Raw genomic sequence first — 7824 nt, 5'->3', positions numbered from 1 at the left:
GTTTTGTTTTGTTTTGTTTTGTTTTTTTATGGGGGGGTCACACCCGGCAGCGCTCAGGGGTTTACTCCTGGCTCTACACTCAGAAATTGCTCCTGGCAAGCTCGGGGGACCTATGGGATGCTGGGATTCGAACCACCGTCTTTCTGCACGCAAGGCAAAAGCCCTACCTCCATGCTATCTCTCCGGCCCCAGAAATGCAGTGTTTTTTTTGGTTTTTTTTTTGTTTTGTTTTTGTTTTTGTTTTTTGGGTCACACCCAGCGGTGCTCAGGGGTTACTCCTGGCTGTCTGCTCAGAAATAGCTCCTGGCAGGCACGGGGGACCATATGGGACACCGGGATTCGAACCAATCACCTTTGGTCCTGGATTGGCTGCTTGCAAGGCAAACGCCGCTGTGCTATCTCTCCGGGCCCAGAAATGCAGTTCTTAACTAATATTTTACACAGCTGTAGTAAAATATTTTAGACTTAATGGATTTATAAAGGAATTTCTTAAAAGCTGGGGTCGTCTACAGCCATACCATTCTGAACGCACCAGATCTCGTCTGATATCCAAAGCTAAGCAGGGTCGGGCCTGGTTTGTACTTGGATGGGAGAACGCCTCAGAATACCAGGTGCTATAAAATAAAATTAAACAAACAAACAAAAAAGCTGGGGTAAATAAATAAGTTCTAATTCTTGAATTCTTCAGTTTTCCTTAAAACAGTAACCAACTCTAGTTACATAGACTTCTTCAAGGCTTGTTTTATTGTTGTTGATGCTTTTAGATCTGAAGCACTTAAATTTCAATCAGTATTCACTAAATCCACTTCAAAAATGAGTTTTGTGGGCCGGAAGATAGCATGGAGGTAAGGTGTTTGCCTCTCATGCAGGAGGTCATCGGTTCGAATCCCGGCGTCCCATATATGGTCCTCCCGTGCCTGCCAGGAGCAATTTCTGAGCCTGGAGCCAGGAATAACCCCTGAGCACTGCCGGGTGTGACCCAAAAACCACAAAAAAAAAAAAAAAAAAAAAAAGAGTTTTGTGTAAATTGAGTAATTTTTTTTTTTTTTTTTTGGTTTTTGCCCCTGGCAGTGCTCAGGGGCTACTCAGGGCTCTATGCTCAGGAATCACTCCAGGCAGGCTTCGAATACCATATGAGATGCCACGATTCAAACCACCGTCCTTCTGTATGCAAGGCAAATACCTTACTGCTATGTTCTCTCTCCAGCCTTCAAAACTTTCTTTGACTTATTTAGTTTCTTTATATTTTTGGTAATATTTTTTGCATGGGCACATAAAATCGGAAAAATATTAGGTCCAGAATAGGAGTTTCTATCTGTTAAGGATGGAACCTCACATATTTTCTTATAACAGGAAAGTTCTTCACCTGAAACATTTAGTCTTGGTTATTTGATTTAGCTCCCATCAATCAATTAATCGGCCGAACTCCCCTATACCTTGTACCTCATTTTCTGATTTATCATGAAATTCTGCATGGATTCTGGATAAGAATGAAGAGCTTGAGAAATCTTTTCTCTTCAGTGCCAAGAAGCTCAGTGGTCCATTGGTGGATTCTGCAGTTTTTTTCTATGGTGACATTCAGGCTACATCTACCATCTTCCAGGATCGGGCTCAAATCTGTGCCCTTACTTTTGACATGACGCCCTGAATATGACCTAATGATAAACTTCATCTTGTTTCTGGGTGAACTTCCTTACATCTAAGGATGTAAAGACTTCTTTTCTCTCGGAGAGATAGCACAGCTGCGTTTGCCTTCCAAGCAGCCGATCCAGGACCAAAGGTGGTTGGTTCGAACCCGGTGTCCCATATGGTCCCCCGTGCCTGCCAGGAGCTATTTCTGAGCAGATAGCCAGGAGTAACCCCTGAGCACAGCCGGGTGTGGGCCAAAAACCAAAATAAATAAATAAAAGACTTCCTTTCTCCCTTAGTTAACTAATTGTGAATTTCCGTGCGATTTTCCAATTGCTTCATGGATCTTCATATTCTTCCAGATCCATAAACTCTGACTTTGTCTGGTCTACAAAGGAAGACCTTATGAGAACTTTACATAATGTGCTTTGGGGATTGTGATTAGTCTGGAGCTTGAAGTTGGTTCCTTGACTCATGTTTTAGGGTAAAATACCCTGTTATTATTATGCCTAAAGCTTTTTTCTTTACATTTTTCTTTTTGATATATTTATGCAATTTATTGCTATTTGTTTGGTACTTTTCCCCTTGTCTTTTCAGTGCCTATTGCTTACTTTCTATTATTATTTTTTTTTTTGTTTTTGTTTTTTGGGCCACACCTGTTTGATGCTCAGGGGTTACTCCTGGCTAAGCGCTCAGAAATTGCCCCTGGCTTGCGGGGACCATATGGGATGCCGGGGGATTGAACCGCAGTCCTTCCTTGGCTAGTGCTTGCAAGGTAGACACCTTACCTCTAGCACCACCTCTCTGGCCCGTATTATTATTATTATTATTATTATTATTTAGAGAATTAAAAAGGGGGAAATATTGGGGCCGGAGAGATAGCATGAAGGTAGGGCGTTTACCTTGCATGCAGAAGGACGGTTGTTCGAATCCCGACATCCCATATGGTCTCCTGAGCCTGCCAAGAGTGATTTTTGAGTGTAGAGCCAAGGAGTAACCCTTGAGCGCTGACGGGTGTGATCCAAAAACCAAAAACAATAATAATAATAATAATAATAATTAATAAGGGGAAATATTAAGTAAATTGAGGCCTTTGAAATAGTTCCCATTTGTTTCTCATTTGTATCTATCATTTTCTGTTGGTATTTTCCCCTCCCCTCAGGGAGGGTTTGAATTTGGATTTCAATAAATAGAAGACAGGAGAGCTTTGCTCTCTAGGCTTGTGGTTCCATTTGTTGGAGTAACTGGCTTGTGGGTGAACAGTTTGCAGTGTAAATTTTCTTGCCTGCTATTTCCTCAATAATCTGTGTGGATTACTTATTGCAGAGAATTGTTAATGAACCATATTCTCCTGTACTCCCTGAATAGGGGTATAGAATATCCCTTTCCCTTTTGGGAACTTTGGGATAACCAAATCTCAACCCAACTCCCAAAGAACGTCTCATTACATATCAGCATCATTAGATTCACTGAGTGGGGAATTTTTCAGTGAAATAAATGTATTTTATTTAATTCCTGAATCCAGAAATGTAACTTGATCTTCAAGCATCAAAGTACTCCTTAAAGGGACCAGAGAGATAGCATAGGGGTAGGTTGTTTGCCTTGCATGCAGAAGGATGGTAGTTCGAATCTTGGAATCCCATGTGGTCCCCCGAGCCTGACAGGAGCAATTTCTGAGCACAGAGACATGAGTAACCCCTGAGCGCTACTGGGTGTGACCCCCCCTGTAGTGTACCTGAGACCCACCCATTTCTGGGAGGGGTCTTGGGAACCAGATATTAGGTGTGACCTTACCTGCAAGACCCGGCCCATTCCTGGGGGTCTTGGAAAAGTTAGAGCCTGGAACGAAGGGGATTCAACCCTTTTGGCTTTTTGCCCTTTCGGCCCTGCTGAGCTCGCTGGCTTTGGGGTTTCTGTTTCTGGTCTTGAACCAGCATGGAGCCCAAAGGAAAGATGGCTAAAAGAGGTTTAGATGCAGGGCCAACAATAACTAGTGCTTAAAAGGTTATGAGATAGGCCACACACATGTGGTGTATAGGGCATGAATAAAGCTAATGGTTCCTGATGCCTGCCTGTGAGTGAGTTTTGATTACGCCGATCACCTGGGCCTGAAACCCGCCGGCTGAATGGGAAATGAAGCCACGTGGCTGGGGCCTAAGCACAAAGGCCTCCATCCATCGCCATCCAGCCCCATCGTTAATTATTTCATGCTACACCCCCCCAAAAAAAAGTACTGTTTATAAAAGGTGCGTGTGCGTGTGTGTGTGTGTGTGTGTGTGTGTGTGTGTGTGTGTGTGTGTGTGTGTGTGTGTATTATCACATAGATAGGAGATATCTGGGGCAGAAGCATGGGGGGAGGGTGGGCATTTGACTTGCATGCAGCCACCTCGGGTTTGATCACCAGCATCCCATATGGTACCCTGAGACTTCCAGGAATAATTTTTTGGATTTTTTTTGACACATTTGACAGTGCTCAGGGATTACTACTAGCTCTGTGTTCAGAAATCACTCTGGGAAGGCTCGGGGATCATGTGAGATGAGATGCCAGGAACTGAACCAGGCTCCGTCCATCCCCAGGAATAATTTTTGAGTATAGCGCTAAGAGTAACTCTTGGGCGCTGCTGGGTTTGGCCCAAGAATTAAAAAAAAAAAAAAAAAAAAAAAAAAGGATATAGCTGTAAGAATGATAAGAAAAATAGAATGGGGAGCCATAAAACTTAAGAAGAAATGTCGGGGTGAAACTTGCTTTGGAAGTATAGCTATTGTGAGGGAGCTGGACCCTCACTATAGGAATGATGCGTTAATTGCGGAACTTAGAAATTGGCCAGTTCAGGGGCCGGAGAGATAGCGTTTGCCTTTCATGCAGAAGGTCATTGGTTCGAATCCCGGCATCCCATATGGTCCCCCATGCCTGCCAGGGGTGATGATTTCTGAGCGTAGAGCCAGGAGTAACCCCTGAGCACTGCTGGGTGTGACCCAAAAACCAAAAAAAGAGAAATCGTCCAGTTCAGACGTTTGACTCCCACCATGTTCAACCCCAACTTACCCATCTTAGCCAAAAAAAAATGTTTTGCAGACTTGTTTGCAGTCACCAACTCTTTCTTTCTTTTTTTTTTTTCTTTTTTTTTGGTTTTTGGGCCACACCCTTTGATGCTCAGGGGTTACTCCTGGCTAAGCACTCAGAAATTGCCCCTGGCTTGGGGGGACCATATGGGACGCCAGGGGATGGATCCACGGTCCTTTCTTGGGTAGCACTTGCAAGGCAGACACACCTTACCTCTAGTGCCACCTCACTGGCCCCATCACCAGCTCTTTCTACAAAGGTTTCAGATGGGGTTGGTCTTCCCATCTTGAATTATTAGTCGTTGGCAAAGGTTCTGCTTTTTTACGAAAAGGTCTTTTCAGACAGAGAAATGTGAATGACAACGGGGTGTCTGCACATGCCACTGCTCTTTATGAACCTCAGACTGTCATCCACCTAGGAACACATCACTCTCAGAGCAGTGCTCCACGGCTGCCGTCCCCTTACATCAGTGTGGTGGGGATCTAGAGGAGCACTGACTAATATTAGCTCTAACTACAAAGCTGATTTAGCTCCATCTCATTTCTCAGATTCTCCAGGCAGAAAACAAAAATGCCTGGCCAGGCCTGACATGCCAGGACAGCAAGTAGGACACTAGCCTTACACACCCAGGTTTCATGTCCGCTATTCAGCATGAGTACCGCCAGGAAGAATCCCTGAGCACAAACCTGGAGTTAGTCCTGAGCACCGCCGGGTGTGGCCCAGAAATCAAACACAAAAAAATAAATCAAACACCTACAGACTAGAAGGCTCCGAGGTGCCTGTCAGCCCCGGCCCTTTCTTCCCCTGCATCACTGGGCTTCAGTGCAGACTTTAGCAGCTTGTTGGTACAAGTTAACGTGGGTTCCACCCTTTCTTAATAAAATGTACCTTATTATCCCGTTGCTCAAGAGCCTTCACCCTGGAATGCTGCACCCTGGAGTCTGGACGACAGGTTAGCTCTGAAATTCAGCATTTTCTGGTGAACTGGGAGTGTTCTGCCATCAGTAGTTCTGTGCTAGGGTAGCCATGGCTGGACCCATGTTTTCTTTTTGGTGGAAAATGGCATGGAATCCTCATATTGTCCTGGGTTTCATGTATGTTTTTTTTTGTTTGTTTTTGGGCCACACCCTGTGACGCTCAGGGGTTACTCCTGGCTATGCCCTCAGTAATTGCTCCTGGCTTGGGGGACCATATGGGACACCAGGGATTGAACCAGATTCATTCTGAATTGGCCACATGCAAGGCAAACTCCCTACTGCTGTGCTATGGCTCCGGCCGCTCATGTATGTTCTTAGAGGGAGATGGCAGGGAACTCCCGCCATGTCCTGCCCTGGGTTTCACATGTTCTTATGGGGAGATGGCACAGAACCCCCACATGTCCTGCCCTGGGTTTCACATGTTCTTATGGGGAGATGGCAATGAATCCTCAATCCAGGGAATCCGAGTTCACTTTTGTGAGCACAACTCCATAGGTATTTTCGTTCTATCCACCTCAAGCCTTGGAACCAGCAGGTCACTGTAGGTCGGAACAGAGGGGCTACAGCATGGGATCTGCGAGAATCATGGTCTGTCTTTGGAATCTGTGAGACCAAAATCTTCCTGGAAGCAACAGGAATAACGGTCGGTTGCAGTAATTGTTTCCAGGCCTCGGACCTTGTGTCTTGTTTGCAAGTTGAATTGACCTGCAGGACTAGTAATTGCAGGAAGAGCCTGGACTGTCTCCCAGCATGAGGCTCTGGGGGCTCCCCAGACAAGTTCACACTCTGTAGAGGGAGACAGGAGATGCTTCAGGCCTCTGGATTTTTCTCAGCGGAGCACCAGTTGGGTTCACTTTGGAGCCTGGGTCCCTGGTTCACCCTTCCAAGCTTTATTTAGTGCACTCACAGTCTAGGGGTGAGCTCTACACCACTCATGACTTCAACACAAGCTTCTTATACACTGACTTCTCTCTCTAGCCCCTTTGTGTTTTTTTTGGGGGGTCACACCCAGCAGTGCTCAGGGGTTACTCCTGGCTCTACGCTCAGAAACCACTCCTGGCAGGCTCGGGGGACCATATGGGGTGCCGGGATTCAAACCACCGTCCTTCTACATGCAAGGCAAACACCCTACCTCCATGCTATCTCTCTGGGCCCCCCGCCTTTGTGTTTATTTTTGAGTCAAACCCAGTGATGCTCAGGGATCACTCCTGGTAATGTTCAGGGGAACACATGGGATGCCAGAGATTGAACCCAAGGTCCGCCCCATGCGTGGCAAGTGCCCTCACTGCTTTCTGTATGCAAGTGTCATACTTTTTGTTTTGTTTTTGTTTTGGGCCACATCCTCAATGCTCAGGAATTCCTGGCCATGCTTGGGGGACCATGTGGAATGCGGGGGATCGAATCCAGGTCCCAGTACTTATGACTTTAGATGAGCCAAATCCACATCTTTTCCAGAGAACAGACTCATCCTTCCCCTGCCTTAGCAGTCCCCTGCTGATACCAGCAGGACTTGGTGTGGCTCAAGATGTCACCAGGATTTTTTTTTTAGAAAAAGAAGAGTGTAATATTGGGACTTAAGCAATAGTTCAACAGGTAGGGTGCTTGTCTTGTGCACACAGCTGATCTAGGTTCGATTCTTGCCATCTCTGAGCACCACCAAAGAATGATTCCTGAGTGCAGAATCGGGAATAAGCTCAGGTATGGCTCAAACACTTAAAAAACACACACACACACACACAAAAAAAACCACTTAAAAAAAGCATAAAACGGGCCGGGAAGGTGGCGCTAGAGATAAGGTGTCTGCCTTGCAAGTGCTAGAGTAGGATGGGCCGCGGTTGGATCCCCTGACATCCCATATGGTCCCCCCAAGCCAGGGGCGATTTCTGAGCGCATAGCCAGGAGTAGTAACCCCTGAGTGTCAAACGGGTCAACCCCCCCCCCAAAAAAAAAGCATAAAACAAAACAAAAAACGGTGCAGGGTGCTGAGAAGACACCATTGAGGTCAGCCCGCTTTGACACAACAACCAGCTTCCCAGAAGTTAATTGTTCATTACGTTTGATACTAGGCCTGAAATACTGGATTAGAACCAATTAAATGTTCTTAGAAGACAGAAAGTTTCCTGATTGATGAATAGAGCCCTTCAAACGGCGAGA

General features: G+C 45.8%; 1 pseudogene; it reads left to right on the top strand.

Annotated features, from left to right (window-relative positions):
• Positions 1-504: 504 nt before the first annotated feature.
• Positions 505-623, top strand: LOC125995288 (uncharacterized; annotated as a pseudogene).
• Positions 624-7824: the final 7201 nt, after the last annotated feature.

Source organism: Suncus etruscus, chromosome 17, assembly GCF_024139225.1.
Source record: "Suncus etruscus isolate mSunEtr1 chromosome 17, mSunEtr1.pri.cur, whole genome shotgun sequence".
Taxonomy (NCBI): domain Eukaryota; kingdom Metazoa; phylum Chordata; class Mammalia; order Eulipotyphla; family Soricidae; genus Suncus; species Suncus etruscus.
Note: the sequence above shows the minus strand (reverse complement) of the source record. Positions and strands in the feature narration are given on the sequence as shown.